This window comes from Pelodiscus sinensis, chromosome 5, assembly GCF_052426305.1.
Source record: "Pelodiscus sinensis isolate ZL-2025 chromosome 5, ASM5242630v1, whole genome shotgun sequence".
Taxonomy (NCBI): domain Eukaryota; kingdom Metazoa; phylum Chordata; order Testudines; family Trionychidae; genus Pelodiscus; species Pelodiscus sinensis.
In genome coordinates this window covers 40,571,358-40,597,871 of record NC_143056.1, presented here as the reverse complement: position 1 = coordinate 40,597,871, position 26,514 = coordinate 40,571,358, and the positions used below count along the sequence as shown (strand labels likewise).

The 26,514-nt window shown below is 43.2% G+C and overlaps 1 protein-coding gene and 1 long non-coding RNA gene across 3 annotated transcripts in view; one reads left to right on the top strand and one right to left on the bottom strand.

Moving 5' to 3' along the window:
* LOC112544631 (uncharacterized) overlaps positions 1–23,373 on the bottom strand; it is a 42,058-nt gene extending 18,685 nt beyond the window's left edge. Inside the window, exons 1-2 of the long non-coding RNA XR_012903362.2 lie at positions 23,191–23,373; positions 9,199–9,301 (exon numbers count right to left, since the gene is read on the bottom strand). This is a non-coding gene — a long non-coding RNA (uncharacterized LOC112544631). The remainder of the gene's footprint in view (positions 1–9,198; positions 9,302–23,190) is intronic.
* Positions 1–26,514, top strand: part of NRXN3 (neurexin 3) — a 1,560,739-nt gene that overhangs the window by 693,420 nt on the left and 840,805 nt on the right. The window lies entirely within an intron of this gene.

Genomic DNA, 26,514 nt, shown 5'->3' with positions numbered 1-26,514 from the left:
AATGCAGCGGGGAAAATTTAAATCCCCGCTGCATTTGCAATTCCGACTTGTCTCATCTGCATCCCTTTTCCGGAAAAGGGGTGCATTGTAGACACAGCCTAGTTGTTTAGAGTAGGACTCCTTCTGTGCCTCCTCTCAGGGCTGACTCAAGCAGCCAGAGACTGTGCTGTTGCTGGCCTTTCCCCCCCCCCCCCCCCCCGCCTTTCTGATCTTTCAACCCTGTAGAGTGGTGGAGGCCACACACACAGTGTGAGAGTTCAGTGCTTATTTAATCCATGCTTTACACCACATTGGACTGTGCTCTGTGGCAAACTGAGTTTCATCTCTGCGAGTTGGAGGGCCCTCTGAGCATGAGAACTTGTGCACTTGCCATAGAAGTGATACCACAGAAGTTTTACTGATTTGGCACCAAGAGTTTAAGGCCATCATATTTCTCCAGAGTCCAGCCCAGTCTCTTAAGGTGGATTGAGCTCTTAGTGCAACTCCTCCCTTTGCTCTCTTGTCATATAGGCCATTCTCATTATAAGTCCAAGATGTGTTCCAAAAAACTTGGACTTACTGCGAAACAATTAAAAGTGGGGAATTTTTTTCCAGTGGTTGACTTCCATTTGCGCAAATTGGGTTTTTTTTTTTTTCATGACTTAAGAGCATCAGTTCCTACAAGTGTCAACAACTTTGGTGCGAATTGGATGTATACCGGGGCTACTAAGTACAGGGCGACTCTGCTATATCTCCTTCCATTTCAGACTACTGGAACCTTTACACAAGGAGGCATGTGGCTGCTAAAATTGGATCGAATGCATGCGTATCTCTGCCCTCCATTGTGGGCTTTTTACAAGTTGGCTGATGACCCCACCTTGGAAGTTCTATGTTTTTGGGGGTTCGGAAGGCAGGTTGATGATGAGGCAGTGTGCTAGGATTTAATTCTGAGGATGTAACACTCAGCTTCCTTAATGGAGTGCTCTGGAACAGTGTCTCCACCCATACGCCTTTCTGGATGAACCTGCAGTGAGGTTGGTTTCCTTTTTAGTTCAGGGTATCTGTGAGGGGTTATTTGTTGGTATTTAAGCTGGCTGGTCAAGGGAGGTTTTGTTTTACCCTGTTTCTAGAACTTGTTTGATTATGGGCCTCATTTGCTGGAAGAATTGTTTTACTTAATTGCTAGATCCGGTATCTTTCTCCAAGACCAGTGCACAAGCAAAAGCGCAGTTGTAGCTCCAGCTTAGCCCGTTGCCTATATAGAACCAAATTCAGAAGTTACCTATAAGGAGTTGTCTGTCAGATTCCTTTGTACTCTGTCCTTTAGACACTCACTCCATGGCTGTGTCTAGACTGGCAAGTTTTTCCGGAAAATCAGCAGCTTTTCCGGAAAAACTTGCCAGCTGTCTACACTGGCCACTTGAATTTCCGGAAAACCACTGACGATCTCATGTAAAATCATCAGTGCTTTTCCATAAAAACTATGCTGCTCCCGTTCGGGCAAAAGTCTTTTTCCGAAAGACTTTTGCCCAAAAGGGCCAGTGTAGACAGCATAGTACTGTTTTCTGCAAAAAAGCCCCGATCGCGAAAATGGCGATCGGGGCTTTTTTGCGGAAAAGTGCGTCTAGATTGGCCACGGACGCTTTTCTGCAAAAAGTGCTTTTGCGGAAAAGCATCCTGCCAATCTAGACGTGCTTTTCCGAAAATGCTTTTAACGGAAAACTTTTCCATTAAAAGCATTTTCGGAAATTCATGCCAGTCTAGACGTAGCCCATCTGTCCCAAGTTTAGCAGACACTGAGTTAATGTAACTTACACACCAAATAGCACAGAAGCATACCTGAAGGCAGACAGTGACCTTCTTTGTCTTTTACCTTTCTATTCCTTTTCTTGATACTCTTATGCCCCCTTGATGAATGAGAGTCTCAGGGAGCCTGTATTTGTATAAAACTCACACAGAGGGTCCCGAGAAAAGGTATGAGTTATCAGTTGAGACTCACTTCTGAACTTGGCCCTGGGTATGAATCGTGCCTATTCAGAGATGTCTTTGTTTTTTGGGGATTCTTTTATTGGGGGTGAGAATGTTTTAGAGTTCCCTAGGTCACCTCTGAAAACTAGTTGGGGTTTTATTCCCAAATCCTGATTATTTGTTGTACTCAAGAAGGAGAGCTGAGTCAGGAGCTAACCCTTGGCCTGCAGGGATTCAGGTGAGACCTCTGAAACCAGTTACATAACACTTGATTTAAAAATGCATTGTTTAGGCCCTGGAAGTCCTAAGGATTCTGTTGAATTGCTTGGATCCCAAATCTCCTTCTTAACTCTGCGTTGGACCAACTGAGAGTTGGGTGCAAATGCAAGAGTCCAAGGTGATTTAAGAAACTGCCTTCTCAGTTTAGTGAAAAGAAAACACTGAGCAAGTGTCTGTACTCCTGACATTGCCATATCTCCTGGCTTGCCTGTGACAGACATGCTGCTAGTATTGTTCAGCAGCTCAGTGAGATGGTCTAAAACCACATATGCTTCTAGATTTGCTGAACTTCCACGATTGCCCTTGAATCTCCAAGAATTAAAAATTAATAAATTGATAAAACCTCCAGGAATATGTCCAGCTAAAACTGGCAGCCCTACATGTGCCAGGTAGGGATGTTTTTCAGGCTGCATCATTTTGAGAGTCCTTTCTCAGTTGTAACCAAGTCTGCACCCAGATGAGCAAAGTCAGACCTTAAGGACACGTTATCACTAAATTCACCTGACTTCTTGAGGTTCCTTCCAATTCCACATTTCTATTGTTCTATAAGGTTGGCTTCAGTGTCTGCAGGGATTGTCTGCAGAGTCCCTAAAGGGCTGCCAATATTTCCTGGAGAATTTTGAAATAATATCATTTTTAGATCATGATGATTCAAACTTGCCCAATTCGGGCCTGCATTGGCAGCCTATCAGGAGTCCAACAACCATATATATTTTTTTGCATAAAATGAAGCAAATTGTTGACACCCTACTTTTTAATAGTGAGGTAATGGCCATATGGCCTTCAAGTTTCAGCATGCTGCATTCTTTCTAGAATCTAAGTCTGTTCAGAAGGGAGGTACAGACCAGTATTGTCCATCTTGTGTTTATTTCTGCTCAGTGATTCCAGAGCAAACTGACTCAGTTTACATGCCAGCGCTGCAGGCTTTAGCTGGGAGGCAAAAACCTTTGTTGACTCTTAATGCCTTATGTTGCATCCCCAGTAAAAAACATTTTGTGGTTGGAATTTAGTTGATTGATCAGTTGGTCCTGCACAGGGCAGAATTCAAATGGCTTTTTCAGGAGTGTATGGTTGTCTCTGGGAAGTAAAAATTAGGTATCAGTGTAGTTGGTAGATATGTCTCTGAGTTATGTTAGCACAGCTTTTACCTCAGCTCCATCCTGGCCATAATCACACATAATGATTGAATCCAAAAGGCTCTGGGTCAGTCTGAGGAGGGTCAGAAACTAACTGTTTGTAATATTTGGACATGTCAGAAATCCTTTTGAAAATACAACTAGTTAAAAGTTCATTTAAACTAGATTCTCTTTACTAGCAGATGATTTCCTAGTGCCTTCCTAAGGTATGTCTACTTTGCAGCTGGGGATGTGATAGGCAGTTTGTGCAGACGTACTTGTGCTAGCTGTACACCACCTAGCTTGCTAAAAATCAAAGTGAAGATATCACCGCATGGGTTTCAGTGCAGGCTGCCTAAGCCCATCTGATACTCCCATCTCCAGAAATGTACTACTTGTATAGCATGCATGGAAGCTTGTGCCACTACTTCCTTACTTCTATTTTTAGTAGTTAGCTAGAATACAAATTATCTCTGTTTCATCTGCAAGAGCTGCCATTCGCACACCTGGCTAGCAGGTAGATGCGCCCTTTGCACTTTGTCCTTGCACATGGTTCTATTAGTCACACTGACATTCTCAGAAGTTTATATGTGATGTTCTTGAAACAGTCTCCATTTTGCTAGTTCCATGTAACACACGTGGATATCATAATTGTCATCTGGAATAGAATCTAAGATGTGGGGCACCAGAAGCATAAACTGCTATCACTCAAGCTACAGGATTAACTCTTCTAGCCCTTGATAATCACTAACCTCTTTCCCTCTACTGGAATGACACAGCAGGGATGACACATTGTGTGTGATTTTTTTGCCACATGCCACTTGAGTGGTTATTAATGCTATTCCCAGGAGGAGTTAGAAATTCACTTGAATGGAAACTGGATGTCCTTTGTGCTGAATGATACATGCCATGAACATATAGACTTATTATTCCCATCCTTTGCAGAAGATATGAGGTATAGGTCATATCGCTTGTCTGGCCTAGGCTAGTGTCGTTGCTGAGGACTATCATCATATCGGCTGTAAGGGAACATTGTCTTTCCTTGAGCATGTGTATGTGCATGTGGTGGTAGAGGGCTGTCACCTGCCTATTCTCTATGCATCTTTGACTTGAGAGCTCTTTTGGACCAGTGGCTTTTATATTGATATTCTGTTGTGGAATGACAGGATATTGTGACACATCAGCCAAACCAGAGTCTTTGTTTTATGTTGTGTTTGGCAGATTTAGATGGATTTGAAATATGCCCAAATAGTCATGTTCCCAATAGTTAATGTTTTGGTTTTCATCAAGGCCTCTTGAATAAAACAGAAGGAATTTTGATTGAGTTACTCAATGTTTTTCAACTGCAGAAAAAGAGCATATGTTTGAGATTCGTTTCACTGGAAAGATAATATTGTTACTTATGTTCTATACCCTGGGCACATGGATTATTTTCTGAAGTCTTTCTTGAGATGCCATACTGGATGGATATATATCCAGTGATCACTACTCAATGTGGCACTATCTTCATATCCTAGCGTATAACATGGTATTAAGAGAAATGTCACCACCTTTTATCCACAGAATATTTCCAGGAATTACTCTAATTTTTGGCTATTATGCCGTGAGAGTCCCAGTTAGCTTCTGAGTTGTTTTCCAGGAAGTTCTTGCTTCTAAAACTAACATACGAGTACAGCTTCAGTACATATGTGGAAACTGTGTTTTAAACAGTAACATCTGTCTCAAAGGAGTCATGATAGAGACCATTCATGGGCTCTTTAAGAGGCAAGGAAAGAAAAAGATTAAAACCCAGCAACCAGATGCTCCTTTAGTCAGTACTGAAATAGTATTAAAGTTTCAGAGGGGTAGCTGTGTTAGTCTGTAACTGGAAAAACTTAAAAACCACAAATAGTCTTGCTGCGATACAATTTTGAAATTGTATAAGACATCCATCAGCCTCAAAAGGCTTAGGAAATGATTGAGAAATCCAGTGCCTAATTGGACAGCAGGAATCCCTGAAAGGGAATGTTACTCCATAGTCTGCTTGGCAATCCCAACTTGACCTCAATACCAGCTTGAGGTTGGGGATACATAGAGGCTGCGTCTAGATTGGCATGATTTTCCGGAAATGCTTTTAACGGAAAAGTTTTCCGTTAAAAGCATTTTCGGAACAGAGCGTCTAGATTGGCACGGACTCTTTTCCGCAAAAGCACTTTTTGCAGAAAAGCGTCCGTGCCAATCTAGACGCGCTTTTCCGCAAAAAAGCCCCAATCGCCATTTTCGCGATCGGGGCTTTTTTGCAGAAAACAGATCAGAGCTGCCTACACTGGCCCTTTTGCGCAAAAGCTTTATGACTCTATCCTCCAAAACACTTGCTACCCCTCCCAGCTTGATATTATCTGCAAACTTAATAATTGCACTCTCTATGCCATCATCTAAATTGTTAAGGATATTGAACAGAACCAGTCCCAGAACAGACCCCTGTGGAACACCACTTGTTATGTCCTTCCAACATGATTGTGAACCATTAATAACTACTCTCAGAGGTTATCCAGCCAATTATGCACCCACCTTATAGCAGCCCCATCTAGGTTGCATTTCCCTAGTTTATTAATGAGAAGGTCATGCAAGACCATGTCAAATGTCTTAGTAAAGTCTAGATATATCACGTTCATCGCTTCTCCCTTATCCACAAGGCTTGATATCCTGTCAAATAAAGTTATCAGATTGGTTTGACATGATTTGTGCTTTACAGATCCATGCTGGCATTACCTATGACCTTATTTTCCTCCAGGTGTTCGCAGTTGATTTCCTTAATTACTTTCTCCATTATCTTCCCTGGCACAGAAGTTAAACTGACTGGTCTATAGTTTCCTGGATTGTTCTTATTTCCCTTTTTATAGATGGGCACTATATTGGCCCTTTTCTAATCTTCTAAAATCTCTGCCAATGTCCATGATTTTTCAAAGATGATAGCTAATGACTCAGATACCTCCTCTATCAACTCCTTGAATATTCCAGGATCTATTTAATCAAGCCCTGGTGACTTGAAGACATGTAACTTTTTTTTTCAAGTAATTTTTAACTTGTTCCTTTTTTTTAAACTTCTAAACCTACCCCATTTCCACTAGCATTCGCTATGTGAGGCATCCCATCGCCATCAAACTTCTTGATGAAAACCGAAACAAAGAAGTCATTAAGCACCTCTGCCATTTCCAATATATATTGTTTCTCCCTCTTCCCTAAGCAATGAGCCAACCTTGTCTTTGGTTTTCCTCTTGCTTCTAATATATTTGTAGAATGTCTTCTTGTTACCCTTTATGTCTCTAGCTAGATTTAGCTCGTTTTGTGCCTTTGCCTTTCTAATCTTGCCCCTGTGTACCTGTGTTCTTTGCTTATATTCATCCTTTGTAATTTGACTAGGTTCCAATTTTTTATACAACTACTTTTTGGCTTTTAGATCATGTAAAATCTCCTGGTTGATCCAAGGTGGTTTCCTGCCATACTTTCTATCATTCCTACACAGTAGAATAGTTTGCTTTTGGGCCCTTAATAATGTCTCTCTGAAAAATTTCCAGCTCTCTTCATTTGTTTCCCCTTGGTCTTGCTTCCCATGGGACCTTACCTACCAGCTCTGAGTTGACTAGAAACTGCCTTCCTGAGATCCATTGTCTATATTTTCCTGTTCTCCCTTCTACCATTCCTTATAATCATGAACTCTGTGATTTCATGATCACTTTCAACCAAGCTGCCTTCCACTTTCAAATTTTCAACCAGTTCCTCCCTATTTGTTAAAATCAAATCAAGAACAGTTTCCCCCTCTCCAGAAGTTTTTTCAACCTTCCGAAATAAAAAATTGTCTCTAGTGCAGTCCAGGAACTTGTTGGATAATCTGTGCCCTGCTGTGTTAGTTTCCCAACATATGTCTGGATAGTTGGAATCTCCCATCACCACCAAATCCTGTGCTTTTGATGATTTTTGTTGTTTTTAAAAAAAAGCCTCATTCACCTTTTCTGCCTGGGTAGGTGGTCTGTAGTAGACCCCCTAGCATGACATCACCGTTTTTTAGCTCTTTCAATCTAACCCAGAGACTCTCAACAAGTTTGTCTCCTGTGTCTATCTCCACCTCAGTCCAAGTATATACATTTTTAATATATAAGGCAACACCTCCTCCCTTTTTTCCTTGCCTAGCCTTCCTGAGCAAGCTGTGCCCTTCTATACCAATATTCCAAACAGTTGGTATCACAGAGGGTGGATCTGCACTGCACTGTTATTCTGGAATAACAGTTGTTATTCCGGAAAAATAATACTAGCGTCCACATAGCACGTTATTTTGAAAGAAAATTGAAATAACGGAGGGCTTTTTCCAATGTTGGTAAACCTCATTCCATGAGGAATAAGTCTTCTTCTGAAAAAGCTTTTTCAGGAAAGGGTATCTGTGGACACTTCACTGCTGGTCTGTCAAAATAAGTCCTCATCAGGACCATTCTAAAGTAATTCCTCTCCAGTGCCTCCTGGGGCTCTATATCAAGATAATGCGTCCACATTAGGGGAGCCTACCTCAGACATCCGTGTAGTGTGGATGCTATATTTTGAAATAAGCTATTCTGGAACATATCTTCTGGAATAGCTTTTTCCAAAATACGCTTGCAGTGTAGACTTACCCAGAGACTTGGTGTGATAATACACACGTAGTTTTATGAGGCCGGGTTGAAGAAAACCTTATTTTGTAATTTGGCATAAAACCTCTGATGAAAATAGTTATCTGGCTTGACTAGCTCAGTGTTAAGCCTGCTTCAGTGGTCAAAAGATTCATCCGTGTTATTCCCACACTTTGCGGTTTTGGAATATTAACAGAAGAAGTTGTGAGGTAAAGGCAATGCTACTTGTCCGGGGGTGGTGGCTGAGTATTGTTATCTTACCAGCTATATGGGAGCATAGTAATTCTTTCAGGATTACTGAACATACCTATGAGGATGCAGTTTGTTGATACAACAACTTTGTAACACATGCAAATCTTGTCATGTTAATAAAGTTATCAGCAGTGGAGAGGGGGGCTGAAAATGTCTGATATATAAAGGATAGCAGCAGTGAAGGGGCTAAAGCTATGATGCTATGTATAGCTGAGTCTAGTCCCTTATTTTTACCCTCTAAATAGTTAGGACTAGGTACAGAAGTTGTCCTCTTTGGGCTTGGAGGTTGTACAGAAGTACCTCATCTTTGCTGTTGCATGTTTAGGGAGTGACAAGGCAGGATTAATGTGGAAATAGTGTGTTGCCCTTTGTGTGAAGGATATAAAGAGGTATCTGAGATTTCTTTCTGGAAATAATCCCAATGTAGCCTGTTATTCAATAGGAGGCAGTCTTCCCTGCAATTACTACTTGTCCTTCTGCCCCACTGTGTTACTCTGAGGTGGTGTAGTGCTGGAGGTGCCTTGGGTGGGATGAATTATGAAACAGGGCCTGGCTGTCAATGGCTGCATTACCACAGATGTGGAGCTTGGCGTACACTTTGACAGCTCTGTCGGCATAGGAGTCCTGTTGTCAAGAGTGGCTTATATGGCAAATTCTATTTTTCTGAGACCATGATTAATCATGTACATTTTCTGAATGCAGACTAGCCTGTAAAGAGCACCTGCTGTGTTTTTTTCCTTAGGATAAGGTGTGGGGTTCATAGGAGGGAAGTCAGTTATTCTTCATACACATGTATATCTCCCCAAATTCCAAGGATGCAAGTCAGGGTCTTAGTATTAAATAATTAAAACACTCTAGGCTCGAAGTACTAAAGCAATCACCTCTCCTTGTAGGTATAATACCTGTCCAGGAGTTAGTTGAGTTTCTTGGTCTATACATTCACTCAAGATTAGGACAGGTCTTACCTGGTAAAGTTTCACAGCTGAGGCAGTCATTCATTTGGGAAGGTGGGAAGAGAGAGGTTGTACAAGGCTGAAAAACTTTTTGCTTGGTAGATCACTGGATTTGCTAAATAAGATAAATAAAATTTCATGTGACTGTTTGCAAGAATACAGGCATTAGCCTTAACGCCATGGCTGAATTTGCATTCTGCCTCTCTGAATTCCCTGTGCAGTTTTCTGAATAATTACCTCCATTTCCTGTATCAAATGGTGTGCAGTGTTGCTGTGGGCTGTTAAACAGCTACCAAATGTATGTCTGAGGACACGGCTCTCTTGTAGTGTAAGCATGCATGTGTGCATGCACACAGAATGAAGTTCACTTTTATCAGAATTGGTTATTCACAATACACATTTCCTTCAACCAGAATTGTTCAGTAAGCAGCTAGTTGTGTCTTGAGGTGAAAGGAAATTCCCAAAAGAGTCACTTTCATATTCCATCCAGTTATGCAAATTGTCTCCCCCTTCACGAGGAGTAATGGTAGTTCGGAATAGGAAGCCTAGTCCGAACTACCTAGTCCGTGCCGCGTGTAGCCGCGTGGCACGGAGTCCGCACTAGCGGACATTTAAAAATGGCGGCACCCAGCGAGATGCAAATGAAGCCCGGGAAATTCAAATCCCGGGCTTCATTTGCAACTCCGGTTGCCTACATTACCACCCTACTTCGATCTAGGGTGGTAGTGTAGACATAACCTTAGTGCATAGATCAGACCAACTGAATTAATGGAAAATGTATGTGGGTTAAACTAGTGATTTTGGTTCCCCCATAGGAATGAAAGGCTCACATATGAGCTTATGCTCATTACAAAGCTGGAGCTGGAATACACCGTGTTAAATCTGTCACTACTACTTTCCTCTAGACAGAGATTACCTCTGCATCTGTTTGATCTTCAGAGATGCAGAGCTCCTCAGCTCCCATTGACTTAAATGAGCATTGCTGGTGCTCGGCACGCTTTGAAAATCAGCAACTGTACATCCTGTTAGGTTACCATTGCTGTAACTAAATTGCCACCATTTTGTGGCCATTGTAAATGACACTGTGCAATACAGTGATTGAGATGCAGCCATGGTTAGTCTGATCTAGCTGAAACAAAATACAGGACTATGCAGCACTTTAAAGACTAACAAGATGGTTTATTAGGTGATGAGCTTTCGTGGGCCAGACCCACTTCCTGATCTGAAGAAGTGGGTCTGGCCCACGAAAGCTCATCACCTAATAAACCATCTTGTTAGTCTTTAAAGTGCTGCATAGTCCTGTATTTTGTTTCAACTGTGCAATACAGAAGAGTCAGAGCCAAAAATATCTTTGCCAGACAAAGAAAAGGAGTGAAACTTGTCTCAACAGTGCTGTCTTCTGGTCTCCATTATTAATGTGTCACTGAAAAGGTCTACTAAATAGTTCCTGTGTGTAGCGTGAAACTTGTGAAGTGCTGGGGGAATTGACAATGCTGTCTGCTCATCCAACAATGCTTTAAACATTTGTGTAGTGGTGGCATGGAACGCTAGAGGGCAGCAGAGTATAAGGCATGATTTAGAGAAGCTTGAAATCCTGCAAATAAATAGCTGATAATGAATTCTTTTGCTTAAATCACTGTATTCTACATTTATACCCCCCTACTTTAGTAATCCTACAGCACAACCATTATCATCCCTTAGTGCATCAGAGAATGTTTCTCTTTTTGCCATCTTCTGTCATGCATTTTAATGGAAAGCAATTCCTGGCTGCCATTTTACTGAAGTATTCTAGGGTATGTCTACACTACCCCGCTAGTTGGAACTAGCGGGGGTAATGTAGTCATCCGCAGTTGCAAATGAAGCCCGGGATTTGAATTTCCCGGGCTTCATTTACATGAAGGCGGCCGGCGCCATTTTTAAATGCCGGCTAGTTCGGACTCCGTGCCGCGCGGCTACACGCGGCACGGACTCGCTAGTTCGGATTAGGCTTCTAATGCGAACTAGCTGTACACCACGTTCCACGAAGCGTACAGCTAGTTCGGATTAGAAGCCTAATCCGAACTAGCTAGTCCGTGTCGCGTGTAGCCGCGCGGCACGGAGTCCGAACTAGCCGGCATTTAAAAATGGCACCGGCCGGCTTCATGCAAATGAAGCTCGGGAAATTCAAATCCCGGGCTTCATTTGCAACTGCGGATGACTACATTACCCCCGCTAGTTCGAACTAGCGGGGTAGTGTAGACATACCCCTACAGTAAAAGCCCTAAATCCTGCAACAGCATTTGCCAGCTCGAATGGAGTGTGGCGGATTTAGGTGTGGCTCCTAATTCTAAATCTTAGTAATTCCATAAGAGACAAAGTCAGGGCTCAGGTGGAGAGTTGGGGTGCTGAGCAAGTCGCAGGCTTGTGGATATGAGGGTGTAGGAGTTTGGGTTGGGTAAGTGAGGGGCTCAAGGCAGGGAGGCTGAGAGTATGATGGGCTCAGGACACAGATTTGAGGTGTGTGGATGGTGCAGGAGTGTTGTGGCAGAAGGATGAGGATATGGGGGCGCAGGAGTTTGGGGATGTGAGAGGCTCAGGACAGGGAGTTCCAATGTATGATAGGCTCAGATTTGAGGGGTTGGGTGCAGAAGTCTTATGATGCTGCAGCCAGATTGGGGCTTGGCCCCAATTGGGGGCTTGTTGGCCAGGCTTCATTTTTAAATAAAATATTACGTCAAACACAAAAGGTTTCAGCATTGTCTTTATGAGAGGGGCGGGGAACCTGTTTTGAGTAGCAGGTCATTGACCCACAGAAAAGTCAGTCGGGGCCACACAAGTGAAATGCAAAAAAACAACCCCTCCAAAATCCCCAAGCCTCACTAATTTGGTCCCAACTGTGCTGGTCGGGGCAGAGGACTGGGTGCTGATGGGTGCTGGGGTAGGATACTCATGAGGGGGAGGTCTGGCCAGGTGGAGGAGACAAAGGCAGCTGGGGCCAGTACCTGGGGATCCTGCAGCTGCATGCCAGGTCCAGGTCTCAGGAAGCATGTGCACTGCTTCTCCCTCCCCCAAACAACAAGCGCATTTCCTGAACAGCTAGGTCTGTGGTGTGTCGGCAACTTCCTCCCCCCTGCTGCCTTCCTGTGCAGTGGGGAGTGGATGCAATAAGAGTCCCGGAATGCGCCAGCTCCAACTGCTCAGGAAGTGCACAGCAGTCCTATATCAGAGGGGTAGCAGTGTTAGTCTGAATCTGAAAAAGCGGCAAGTGGTCCTGTGGCACCTTATAGACTAACCAAAGTGTTGGAGCATAAGCTTTCGTGGGCAAAGACCCACTTCGTCAGATGCATGTAGTGGAAATTTCCAGAGGCAGGTATAAATATGCAGGCCAGAATCAGGCTGGAGATGACCAGGTGGATCCAATCAGGGAGGATGAGGCCCACTTCTAGTAGCTGATCTGGAGGTGTGAATTCTAAGAGAGGAGAAGCTGCTTTTGCTTTTGTAGTTAGCGAGCCATTCACAGTCTTTGTTTAATCCCGAATTGATTGTGTCAAACTTGAAGATGAACTGGAGCTCAGCAGATTCTCTTTGAAGTCTGGTCCTGAAGTTTTTTTGCTGCAGGATGGCTACCTTTAGATCTGCAATCAAAGAGGCTGGCAAAGGAGGTGCTGTTGTCGTCCTGAACAGGCCTGACTACCTAAAGGAGGCTGCCAGACAACTCTCCAATACCAAATTCTACAGGCCTCTTTCCTCAGATCCCACTAGGGAATACACTAAGAAACTGCACCATCTGCTCAAGATACTCCCTGCACAAGCACAGGAACAAATTGACACATCCCTAGAGTCCCAACCAGGGTTGTTCTATCTATTACCCAAGATCCACAAACCTGGAAATCCCGGACGCCGCATCATCTCGGGCACTGGCACTCTCACTGAAGGACTGTCTGGATATGTGGACTCTCTACCCAAACCCTACACCAACAGCACTCCCAGTTACCTCCGTGACACTACTGATTTCCTGAGAAAACTACAATGCATTGGTGATCTTCCATAGAACACCATCCTAGCCACCATGGATGTAGAGGCTCTCTACACAAACATCCCACATGCAGATGGAATACAAGCTGTCAGAAGCAAGCAGCTATGTGTTCCAAGTGCAGCCCACTCGCTTCCTGAAACCCCAGATGTGGCATTCAGCTGCAGGACTGTGCACCGTCAGCTGTGCGCCCAAGGCAAGTGCCTCACTCGCCTCACCCTTGTTACAGCCCTGCTTCTTCCCTTCCCCATGGCCATCTTGCTGTCATGGACCACAGCAACAATCCAGAAGTTTGATCACGACAGTTTTTCCCCAATTTCCTGCTATAGGTACTGGTCAGTGATGCAGTCTGTAAGTGCTGGGTTTAGCACCCACAGTGCTGCGCTCTTTTTCTGTGTTGTTGAAAGTAAATATGGATATGCATTTCAAGGAGAATCTGTGAACATTCCTCACCACAAAAAGCTTATCAGCACTATTATAGTTAATACTACAGCTGTGTAAACACTAATACCTTTGTGCTATTTATTATCATTCCTTTTCAGCACAAGATCCACGCATTTTAACCTGATTGAATTAAGTGTGTTTGGGGTGGAATGGATATAGGGAGGTCACTGTGCCCACCTGCTGAGTGCAGCAGCTCTTCAGCTCTGTTTGGCAGTATCCAGAGTCAGCCCAAGCTACGAACTGACTGGGCTACCACACGGGGTGCCCTATTGTAGGGGGTGCTGGACCAGGCGGGGGGCAGGGCCATGCATGTGCCGGGCGCCCAGGGGTGGGGCCGTGTATGCGCCGCACTCCCACAGCCCAGGACCCACGAATGGCTTGGGCCGGCCCTGGCAGTACCTCACCTCAGTTTATGGTAGGAAGTAAAGATGATTTCTGCAACTTCATCTGTGGCCAGTAACTTAAGGAAGCCAAATGGAATTTTATTAGGACATTGTGCTGGAGTTTTCCTTCCTATGCGTGTGTCACTTGGGGGCCCTTTACTTAGCCTGCAGTAGCCACAATGACTGTACCACAGGTATACAATAGGAGGAACATTCCACACTGCTTTCTCTTTTCCCTTCCTCCCCAGGCTCCCTCTCTAAGCTCCCCCCTACTTTCTCTTCCTCTCAAGTGTATTTGCCCACTTACTGAGCCAATTGCCTCATTAGTCTAAACACTCAAGTGTTTAATACCCAATGGAAACTCGTCAATTGACTTCCAGAAAGCTTGCAATCCTTTTCAGTGCTGCAGCAGAACATTGAGCAGGATGCTACAGGCAGCGCCCTGTCACAGCTTACAAAAAGTGCCATTGGCTCTTTATCCCAAGCAATCAGGAATTTGCATCGGATGTTAAACAAATCAACTGCAGCAACATTTCCAGTGTCGCCTACCATCCAGCCGGAGCACTGATCCTGCAATGACTCTGAGAAAAAACAATTCAAATTGCAATCATGAATTCCCTATAGCAGCTATGTGTTCCAAGGTGGTCTCCTATTGGAGTGCTGACCAGCTCCAACATTGCTTTGCCCTGCAACCCTCTTGGCTGTGATACAATATGATAAAGCGCATAACCCACCCACCGCAGCAACAAAAAGTGCCCACCTATCAGATAGCTAAAGAGGAAACAAATAGGCCAGTTCAGCAAAGGAAGAAAAAAAAAGAGGAAAATAGCCATTTCTCAGAATACAATTGTAGATATTCGAACCCACCCAGTAACCTGTAGTTTTCCAGAGGAAAATAAACTTAGATATTTGAGACCCAACCCATTCCATCCTTATTTTTCTACCCTTTTAACAGTTTAGTCGGAGTTTGCTGTAGCTGGAGAATCAAACCACCTTCCCCCTTAGTTCTCTTGCCTATGGACATGTAACATGGAATCCTAACACAAGTAGACAGTTTGTCTCCCTCAGCAACTTGACAGCGCTGGCTGGCCTTCTGCCTTAGCTTAAACCTTAGGCATGAGGATCAATAGAACTCATAACTGTTCTTATTGTTGCTCGTGACTTTCCCTCCCATTAAATAAATCCCAGGAGTTCTTGCATAACTATCTCCCTTTTCTCAGCACCCCTTCCTCAGCTGCCTGCCAGCTAGCAATTGTACCCTTTCTACTTGCCATCAAAAAGTACTTCCATTACTTTAACTGATTGTCTTTCCCCTATTTCAGTTATTTCTTTTTTTAAATCCCTTTTAATCAAGTAATCCCAGAAGGTAGATGGAGGCGGGGAAGGGAAGTAGGTATTTTAATCCAGATTTTCTATCTTCTGCCCACAGGACCAGTCTGGACTATTCCCTTTAGTACAGTCTCATGTGTAGTCCAATCTAATTCTCACTGTTTCAGATGTTGGGGATGCCAACACTGACTCTTGAAAATCAGCTGCTCCTGAAAGATGTTAGACACAAAAGGGAGGGAGGAGTTTACCACTCCCCAGCATAAAATATTATTATTCTGCATAAGTCAGGCACATAGGTCCAGTCAGAGTCCACGCCTGATGCATTGCTTAGTGCATTCTGGGAGTGTGGTAGACAGGCTCCAGTGCAGATGAAGATAGTCCCTGCATTCTCCCCCCCCCTCTTTTTTAATGTGAAGGTGTGATGGCTCATTGGGTATGGTAGAGAAGAGGGAAAAAAGCTAGTTAGTGAATGCTACCTGGCAGCAAGAGCCAGGAGACCTAGAGGCAGAGTTGAGGATTCAATCAAACCCACATGCACTTAGTCTGCCAACCTCTCCCCCTTCCTCACTCCCCTCCTCCAGGTCATTATCTCCCTTCCATGCTCAGCTGAAATGAAAGCTGGGATTTTTTTAAAATATGAATTTCAAAGGAGCTCTCAGAATGAACCTCAAGTGGTTTCTTCTTTCATATCCCTAAATCCCTATCTGAGACAGAGAGCAGTATGATCAGCAATACCCGCTCCAATTGCAGCAGCCCCCTTACAGATACACAGAGGGGCTGGGATGCAGAAGTTTGGAATCTTGTACATGAACTCAAATAGTAACTTTAAATCCCATCCCTAAGCCCTGAGGTCCTGGCAGTGGGGCTGAGGCTGGGTGCAGAGAGGTAATTAGAATCAGGAATGAAGTTCTAGGGAGGATTTCCAGCAAGGGGCAAAAGCAGTTGCAGAGAGGTAATTTCCAGCAAGGGGTAATTATCAGTTGCAGAGAGGTAATTAGAATCAGGAATGAAGTTCTAGGGAGGATATCCAGCAAGGGGCAAAAGCAGTTGCAAGAAACCCACTCCAAGCAATTGTGTTCCAGGTTGTGTTTCCAGGGAGTGCTTACTGTGGCGAAAACATAAAAAATGTGAATGGTACTGAAACACCTTAGACTAACAAAAATTGTAGGTGATATGAGCTTTCATGGGCATAACCCACTTCTTCAGATGAATGGAGTAAAGGGGTCCAGGTTGAAAATCAATAACAGAGAAAGTGAGGGGATGGGGAGGGGTGTTTTGTAAGGGTTTTTTTCAGTTACAGACTAACACGCTACCCCACTGAAACTTACTGTGGCAGTTAGGGAAAGTCGCTAGAAGAAGGAGGGTGAAATGGGGAAGGGATTATTTCAAGATAGAATCCTAATCAACTTTTCTTCCATAGGTGACTCATGGTAGCACTCAGGAGGTACACCACTCTTCAATGCTCTCACCAAAATTTTAATTGCTAAATGGGACACCCACATGCCTCTTGCCCCTCTGGGTGGCCTTCCCTGTACCCCCTTCTCCCACAGGCCTGAGTTGCCTCTGCCAGCTACCAGAAATCTAGGCTGAACCCAGAACCAGCTCTCCAAAGTCAGCCTGCTTTCAACCTTCTACACCCCAGTTTGCCTCCTCTATATCAATGAGTGTCCATCTGATTGCTGGCCAATTTATGAAAGGTCAGCTTTGATCAAGTAGAATAGCATAGCCCCTAGGCCCTACGGGAAAGCCAAGTTTAAATCCTTGCTCTACTAGGGTATGTCTACACTACCACCCTAGTTCGAACTAGGGTGGTTAATGTAGGCATTCGAAGTTACAAATGAAGCCCGGGATTTAAATATCTCAGGCTTCATTTCCATCTTGCCAGGCGCCATTTTTAAATCCCCGTTAGTGCAGACTCCGTGCCCGCGGCTACACGCGGCATGGAGTAGGTAGTTTGAATTAGGCTTTCTAATTCGAACTACCGATACACCTCTAATTCGAACTACCTACTCGTGCCGTGTGTAGCCGCGGACACGGAGTCTGCACTAATGGGGATTTAAAAATGGCAGCGCCCGGCAAGATGGAAATGAAGCCCGGGATATTTAAATCCTGGGCTTCATTTGCAACTTCGAATGCCTACATTAACCACTCTAGTTCGAACTAGGGTGGTAGTGTAGACATACCCCTACTTATTCTCCATGTGGCTTTGGGCAAATCACAAGAAACTGAGACAAAGCTAAAGTATGATGGTGAATTAACTACATACTCCTCTGAACCAATAGGCTACGTCTACACAGCAACGCTATTTCAGAATACTGGAGTATCCCGAAATAGCTATCCCATGTCTTCATAGCAAGCCCATTATTTCAAAATATAACAGGCTCACTGTTGCAACGTCCCTGTAAACTCATTCCATGAGGAGTAAAGGACTGTTTCAGAATAGCGGGTTATTTTGAAATTTGGCAATGTGTAGACAGAATCTTATTTCAAAATAAGATACACAATTTGCGTAGCTTGAATTGCGTATCTTGTTTTGAGCTACGGTGCAGTGTAGACCACCTATACAGTGCTACATAAATGCTAAGTGTAGGATTTTAGGGACAGAAGCCTCAAAGGTACTAGTTTATCATAGTGGAAGAAAGAACCTCCCGTCCGCAAATACTGACTATGCCAGGGACAAGGATGCTTTGGGAGGACAAAGCCAGGTTTTCTTATCTTCAGCAGTAGTAAGAAAATGTGAAGGATCCCAATTATATAGGTCCTGATTCTATGAAAGTTCCATATACAGGGATCAGCCCTTTAGGCACTATCTGCTGTAGGGATCACGTTCGTCACTGCTGAAATGCAACCACTTTTGGGTTCAGTTATTTAAAAATGCATAGCAACAGTTCAGGAGAGTAAGCAAAGAAGAATCTCGTGTTTTAAGTGAAATTATAGGAGGATTTTAGGGAGGGAAAATATATTTTCCCACATTGGAATTTAACCAGATGTTGTAGCTCACATCTATATGAGTACGTCTACACTGCAACACTATTTCGAAATAACTAGCACTATTCCGAAATAACTTAGTCCATGTCTATACAGCAGGCAGTTATTTCGAAATAGTGTCAAAATACTGTCAAGCTGGAGGACTTCTTACTCCGACTCCTGTAACCCTCATTGTACGAGGAATAAGAGAAGTCAGAAGAAGAGTGTTCTATTTCGAAATAAGATATGCAATTGATGTAGCTCAATTTGCATAGCTTATTTCAAATTGAGCCCTGCAGTGTAGATGCACCTTATAAGTACAGAGGGAAAAGAGCCCGGATTTTAATAGGCACAAGTGGCCATAATCTCTTTCATTTGTATCTCATGTGACAGACACCTCCTGGAGATATATTTGCAAATGTATTTATTTTACATGTTCCTGCAGAGGCAAAAGCTAATCTTATGTTGTAGCTGCTGTTTTTTTTATTTATAAATAATAAAATTGTGTGTGAAACTCTTCCCATCCAAGGCATCTGGGGCTTTTGTTTTGTTTAATTAAAAACTTCAACAAAAACAGAATTAAATAATACTTCCCTGAACAATTAGCTAGATAAAGCAAATGAAGGGTGAAGTGAAGATTAACATGTGTGGCTCCTGCAGTGGGGGTACCCAGTAAGGGAGCACAGTATTTTGTAATTCATGAAAGACCTGAACTCTGTACTGAAAGCTTCGAGTTTCACTTGGATATAGCTTTTGGACATTGGTGGAAGTGTGAGGTTGGCTAGTTCACATAAATGTCCATCAGGGACCATTTCAAACAGTTGCATTTAGCCACTGAAACTCTTTTCCCCATATTTTTATGGAAATACATTTTCAATATGAATATGCCTAACTCAAATATGTTTTATGCAAAATTTATCAGAAGCTTATCATTGGAAAACTTGAATGTATATATTCTATTTGTGTGCATGTATCATTCCTGTATTTGAAGTTTAAAATATGAAGGTGATGGTTTCAAGAGAATCTCTGTAACCTAACCTGGATAGTCCATGTAAATGCCCATCAAAGACCATTTCAGAGAGCTGTGTGTAACCACTGAAACGCTTTTCCCTATATGCACAACACCTCCCAAAGTGTTGGGCACTTCAGGAAATGACAAAAGCATAGCACATCTGTATTTGCACATGTTGCACCACTGGAAACTCTGTATCTTGACACGGCTGGGAATTTATCCAGTCTGATGTAAATAATGGTGGCAACATAATCTCTTTGCTGCTCTAATTTTGACATTTTTTCATATAGGGACCAATGGGTGCCTGTGGATACTGGGGATGAACCACCCTTGCTAGGCATCATCTTTTAATAGTTGGAGCAGAGTTTGTAATTCCATACATGTGAGCTCTATCTCATTGTGTAACCTTGGATAAATAACTTTAGCTTTCTGTGCCTCCATTTCCCTCCTTGAAAAATGGGAACAAAGACAAAGAAAATCCTCAAACTTGCAAGGTGTTTGTCTTGGGGGTGAGGAGTGGGATTCAGTTATTTCCTTTGAAGAGAGCTGTTTAAATCTGGCCCGTGTCATCAGTGATGGTGTTGTTCCTTTCTGAGGGCTGTTTGGTGGCCTGTTGATTCCAGCTACCAGAGGGTAAGGGTTCATGTAGATTTAACTGTCCTTGTCAGCCTATTTATTGAAAGCTTCATTACAGAAATTGAATCTGTGCCCTTTTCTCATTTGATTGCATCTCCTCTGGGTTAAAGCACATTGTGGGAACATTGTGTGGGACATTTGCACTTCTGCTGCCCATGCTGTACCAGTCCTGTGAATAAAAGAGCGCTTTGCTCTCCAGTGCTGCTAGCCCAACGCTTACACTCACTTAACATTAAATGAAAGATGCAGTGTAAAGCTTAGCTGAAATTGAAAGTCACCAGTAAATCTCTGCTTCCATGTTCCCGTTGTGTGATCTGAACAGAACATATTAAGTTGCTGCTGTGATGGTTGTTTGTTTAAATACCACCTCACAGCACCATCAACTTTGAAAGATTTCATTATGATCTTACTTGTTTGCTAAGTGTAGGGTAATGCATTACTCTTGCATTTAATCCGTATTGGGTAGTCAAATTAAAGGGCACAAATATAATTCACAGTTTACCACATATGCAATCAGTTAAATGTTTCAGTTAATTATCAGTTTAATTTTTAATCATACACAATGTCATCAGCTTAATAGGAAAGACAAAACACAATCTGTGCCCCCAAAAGACTGAATCTGTGGGTTTGATTTTTGACACTTTCACTCCAGTTTAGTAATATCCTACTCCACAAATAACCCCATGGGGAACGTTGGTTTGAAAACAAGAGTAGTGTGATAGAATCTGGCTCTGATGATTTTTGTACGAGAAGCAAGGACTGCTTGTTTAAACTATACTTTTTAATTTCATAGTGCCATTTTAAAGCTCACAGAGTGTAGGTGGAAATAGTCTGACAGTGAGTAAAAGCCATTTGTTGAACAGGGTTTTGGGGGAGGCTGAGTGTATGCTTCTGGGAAGGCTAAAGAGACTATCTTGCAGCTTTTGCTTTTTTTTTTCCTGAGTTAATCTATCTGTGTATGATTGCTGCTGTAAAGTTCTCATTTGCACTTGTAAGCCTAAGAAGTGATTGGTAGATGTTGGCATGGGCATTTTTTTTTACCCTGGTATAAATCTAAATAAATAAATGTTACTCCTAGTTTGGCTGCTGTAAATTATGCATAATTCCCTCAACATCCAGATGGAACCATTTTGTGCAGCTATAAATGTAACTGTTTCCATAGGCGTACTGAAAGGGCTTCTGTTTTAAGCATGTATTGATTGATTAATCTGGAGTGATATCTGGAAATGACCCTCATCAAGGAATGGAGGGTCCATGCAGGTAAGAGTGGTCATAGGGTGGAGCAGATATTAAACTGACAGCGTGAAACCCATTCATTTTTTTTTACAGGCAGTGTTTTCATAGTGAAGGGGTTTCTATAACCTGCATATGAGCAAAACCAGCGATTGTATGTTGGTGCGGTTTGTGTCTCTAAAACTGATCTGCAACATATTGGGCATCTTGGGTTGTTTGCTGATTCCTCCAATAGCAATGCTCCTGGAGTGGAACCTGAACTCCAGTCAAGAAAAAGTCCTGACTAATGTGCTTCATCTAGCTAAAGTGCTGCCTGCGTTAAACATATAATCTCTTAATACATCAGGAAACTCCGTGTTGATCCTTTTATATTCAGCTGTGACTGATGCCAGTTGAAGGGACTTGTGGTTGCAGCTAGCTGTGCATTAAAGCCTTGTTCTTAATCTAACATTCAAGCTGTCCTTCAAGACAACTCCTTAGATGTCAGGCAGCGACATAAGCAAAGCTGAAGTTATTTGGTGGCTTCCAAATCACACCAGATTCTTCCTCCCGATTTGCCTCACCCAGTCCTTGCCCACTTCTGTCAGTGCATTAAGGAATAAATAGAAGTCCTAGCAGGGGAGCTGTGCATAGAGTATATTCTAAAAGGGACTTAAAAAAGAACCCTAAGTCTGGCTTAGGAAAAAGATGGTAGATTTGGTTTTAGCAGTAAGAATGGCACAGATCATTGTGTAACACCCTGACTTAATCTTTCCCATAGTTCCCAAACAGATACCTTCCTTTCTCCCTGGCTTCCCTCACATCCTCTATCTTCTAGCCACATCAGTGTGGGAGTGTGCTTAGCAGTTGCACTAGTCTAGTCTCATCATAAGTTTAATGATGGGCTATATAGAGTCTCTATTAACACACCTCCACTGCAGGAAGCACCTGCCTGGTACCTCCCATAATCTCACACTCACTTTTTGCTAGTACAGTTTCAAAGTATGTTGCTACTAATGAAAAACCAGTTTTCTGGTGTTCCAGATCCCTCCATATGGAGGAAAAGCTCTCATGCTGGTTGAATCCATGGGATGTTGACTGAACTCCAGGAGGGCACTGTTCTGTGTCTAATGGGCATGGAAATGCCCAACTTTTGTAGCCCACTCATCTCTGGCATCAAAGTAGTGTTGAAATACTATGCAGTGTCTCTTTTTAAGGTTTCTTGTGGGTCTTCTCTAAAGTCCCACTATCAATACACAGCAATAGTTTATTTTTATTTCTGCAGTGAGCAGGAGGCCTCCCCAGGATCTGTCACTTTGTCTTCTTGCTACCTCTCCTTAGCTCCAACAGTCACAGATGGTGTTGGACCTTTCTCTGCTCCTGAGTAATCTACACAGTAATTCCATAGGAAAACAAATTCTAATCTCATAGAGGCCAATTTTAATTCTATAACTGGGTCAAATTATTAACTTGTAAATGTTTAAGGTCCTGCAGCCATATTTTTGCAGACCAAGAGGGTTGTCCTTTCACGGCTAGCCTTGCATTACCATTTTGCACTTTTGCCATTGTTCCACTGAAATTAATGAATCATTGGAGCATATGGGGTACATTTGAGGTGTGGGGTGGGGGAATTGTGTATGGCAGGACCATTCTATTGGTCAGCAGTCAGTTCTACTCAGATGAGTTTGCTTATGCTCCTAGCTGATGAATCCCTCTGACCAGCCCTTATTTCAGTTAGGTTGGTTCTCATTAGCTAAGTCTAAGGACAGTACGTCTGTGAACCAGCCTGAGGGAGTCTTGTCTAAAACACTGTTTTATAGACATTCAGGACACTTGGGCTGAAGGGACCCACTTGAGCCCAACTTGTAAGTGGCAGCCTAGTCAAGCAGTGGCTGCAAACTCCAATAAGTTGCAAAACTTGTGTGTTAGCAAATGATGAGCCACCTAAGGATAGGTCTTGCTCCAGAATTATCATGAAATCACTCGTTGAACATTAAGGAAGTACTCACCAAGCCACTTCCTTCAAGTTTTAACGTGTGAGATGGGGGCCTCTTCTCCCCTGATGCACTTGATACATAGTGTCCGTCATCCCTATAAGTAGTTAGGAAGATGCTCCACAGGTAGAGCAATGTGTCATCCTAAAAGACAGCAGTGAAATTCCATCACCTTCACATTTAACTTCTCACACAGGCAAAACTTCTGTTATTGTTCTTCTTGCTCAGTGCTACTCACTCTGCCTCTTACTTCTCCTTGCTCGTAAAAAATAAGTAATGTGCAAAAATTGCCAAAGAACCAGCTGCCATCTCATCAAAAACATTATAAATAGAAAACATTTCCAGCAATTGCGCTTTCATAGCTGGTATCCTCTTTCTCTTCTTCCTCTTTTATTGCCAGGGATCTTAGTATGCAGGGCGAGGTGCAGCTTTGAGTTTCTTCACTGTCCATCTGCTCTGAAAGTTTTTCCTGTTCTATCTATGATATCACAGTTAGTTGCCATGGTGCTGTAACTGAGCACGGATGATGTCAGGTGGGGACTGAACTGTAGGTGTCTGCTTGGAGAAAAGCAGCTCACATCTTTTATGCATGTGGATAACTTATTTGAAAGTGCTTGTCTCCTCTCTAACATGGTTTTACTCAGAAATCACTAGTTACCACTCACACCTTCACGCTCAATGCATAGCCAGCCCTGCTTCTACAGTTGATCGTGTGTGGGTCGGTTGCTATACCATACAAAGACACATTGGAATAAGTGGGCTCTAAATAGGCTCAACAGTTCATCAGTGTGCTATCAGTTGCAGAAATGCAGCCTAGTTTGTTAGTTTGTTCATTTGCAAGTCATCAGCTGACTGTGCAAATGTCCTGAGCTGGCTCAATACAGCAGAAATGGTGTTTGTGAACACTCATTCTCATTTGCAAACATTTGTTCGGTCTGATTATGCTTGTGGCCTCTTATTCTTGACTCTTCATATGGGATGGGTTTCTGTTTGTAAGGAGACTGAGGAAATGGATTCCCTTTGTAAGAGTATCCACAGTCATATACAGAACAGGGGCTCAACGTGTGGAGAATGGTATTAATTATTCTTCTGTTGGAGAAGTTTCATCTAATGAAGGATCACAAAGGGGATCAATCACAGACCTTGATTATCAAAGAGAGCAGTCCCCCAGCAGCCCTTAGGCTGAGAATTGTTAAATAGCAAATTCACTGGCAGAGATCAGGACCAGTTCCTGAACAGAAAAAAAGTCTGGAATTTCTCAATCATTTATTTGCAGTAAGTTGAATCAGCCCGACAAACTCCTGACAGATTACTTGCTTGTATCACCCTTTGTTTTAATGATGCTACACTGCACAGAGATGATAGTGATTTAGGCAGAACAGGACCCAACTGGCTATTCAAATAGCTCTGTCAGTTCTATCAGACTAACGGGGAGAGCTCATTTGTTTCAGAACAATCAGAAGCTGTGGCTCTGAGCCATGGTGAGTGAGAAGATGCTGTGTCTTTACACAGTCGTATTTCTGACCGTCATCTCAGTTGACTAAACCCCAGAGAGTCCCAATATCTGTATAGAAAAGATGGCTTTGCATCTGAAAGTACAATAAGCGCTAAACATTGCTTTACTAAGACTCCTCGCAATGTGCATGCAGTGTAAGCCAAGACTGGAGCATTAGACATGAGTATTGGATCATTTCAGTCTTGTCAACCTGCCCTTCAAGAAATTCTGCCTTCTGTTTCCTCCATGGTGTGTGCATTACCCCATATTCACTACCCCCATTAAAGCTCCATTCACAGCCCCAGTTAAGTGTCCTAACAGCAGTGACCTCTAAGCAATACTTGGAAGAGGAGACACTGTGTTCCTGTAGTCACTGCAGAGCAGCATATGTTGGGTTTCCGAAGGAGCTTTCTGTATTGGCACAGCCAGAACCTTTGCTGGTTAGTTCAATACATCATTTCATAGTATAGGCTTTGGGCCAAATTCTGTTCTCACATCTATTTTACAATCTCCCACAGCTCCATTGAGCCTCAGTAAATTTGCACCATTTTAACTGAGAGCGGAATTTGGGCCCCATAGCAACCTACCTGCCCTGCAGACATGGAATTCATTTTCATGCCATTGGAGTGCCTTTGTCACTCAAATGGCACAAGCTAGGAAGTGGAGCTGCAGGGTGGTTTCTCAATGAAGGAGAGAGATGACCCTCCTCACTACACCAATGACTGGCAGCTCTGCCTTTCCTTTGGTCTGTATCCAAGCTGGCTGGCAGTAGGCACTTGGTTACAATCAGACTTTCCTGCCCACCATGAGAGAGTGCATTATTTGTTCTAACTGGCTTTTCACGGCTTCATTTGTACTTTTTCTGAACACACTGGGCAACTCCTATGACAATTGACTATAAAGTGAACTAGTGATCTGGGTAGCTCACAAAGTCTTGACCTACAGCAGCTCCTGTTATGTCGGTTATGATTCCTGCCCATCAATTCTGTCTTACTCATTGATTCCTGGGTTCCCCTGCCATAGGTCTGCCAATGCTGCTTAGTCCTGACTTGCATCACTTTCTGCTGTACTTGTCATGGGCTTCCCACACACACCTGTGCCAAAGCAACTCAAAGCTTAGCTGCAACCCACATGTACACTTTGAATTTAGTACAGTCCACTATTTGAACTTTATTCGCTGGCTGATATGCACACGGTGTCACAGCTCTGGAATTGTGAGCAATTCACATTTCAGAAGTTTGGGGATTAAAGGTGGGCATCTGTGGGAATGGGGAGGAATGGCTGTTTGACTGGTTTCCCTTCAGGAGCATTGTTTGCAAGGAAAATTGCTCTCTCTTTTTTTTAAATTTAATGGGAGAAAATCCCCCAAAGGAAAAGCCCTGATCTGGGGGAAGGGCATGGCTGAGAATGCTGGGAGAGTCTGTAGGCAGGCTGTTTGCTTCCTGGTTCTCTGGCAATCAGTCAGTTAAGTTAGTGGGTGCTTGGTCTTGGTAGGAGACTTGTAGGCCGAAACCATCCTGGTGTGTGTTATGGTAAGCATCAGGAGGCCCAGTGCCCAGAAGAAACAGTTGTGTGGAGTCTCTCGTATTTAGTGGCATGTTGCTGTTCTGCCAACAGAGACTTAATAAAGCAGAATTCCAGTTCTGCACTGGTTTCACGCCAGACTTATTCCCACCCTCAGCATGTTCCTCAAGCATTGTGCTACACTTCATGAAGTTATGTTGGCAATGATGAGTTCTGGAGGACACAGGAAAGGTGTTTAGCCCTTCACCTACCTTTCTATGCATGTGCCTTCTTAGCATACAGAGAATTATGATCTTGATCCCTTGTGGGTGGGAAAGGGG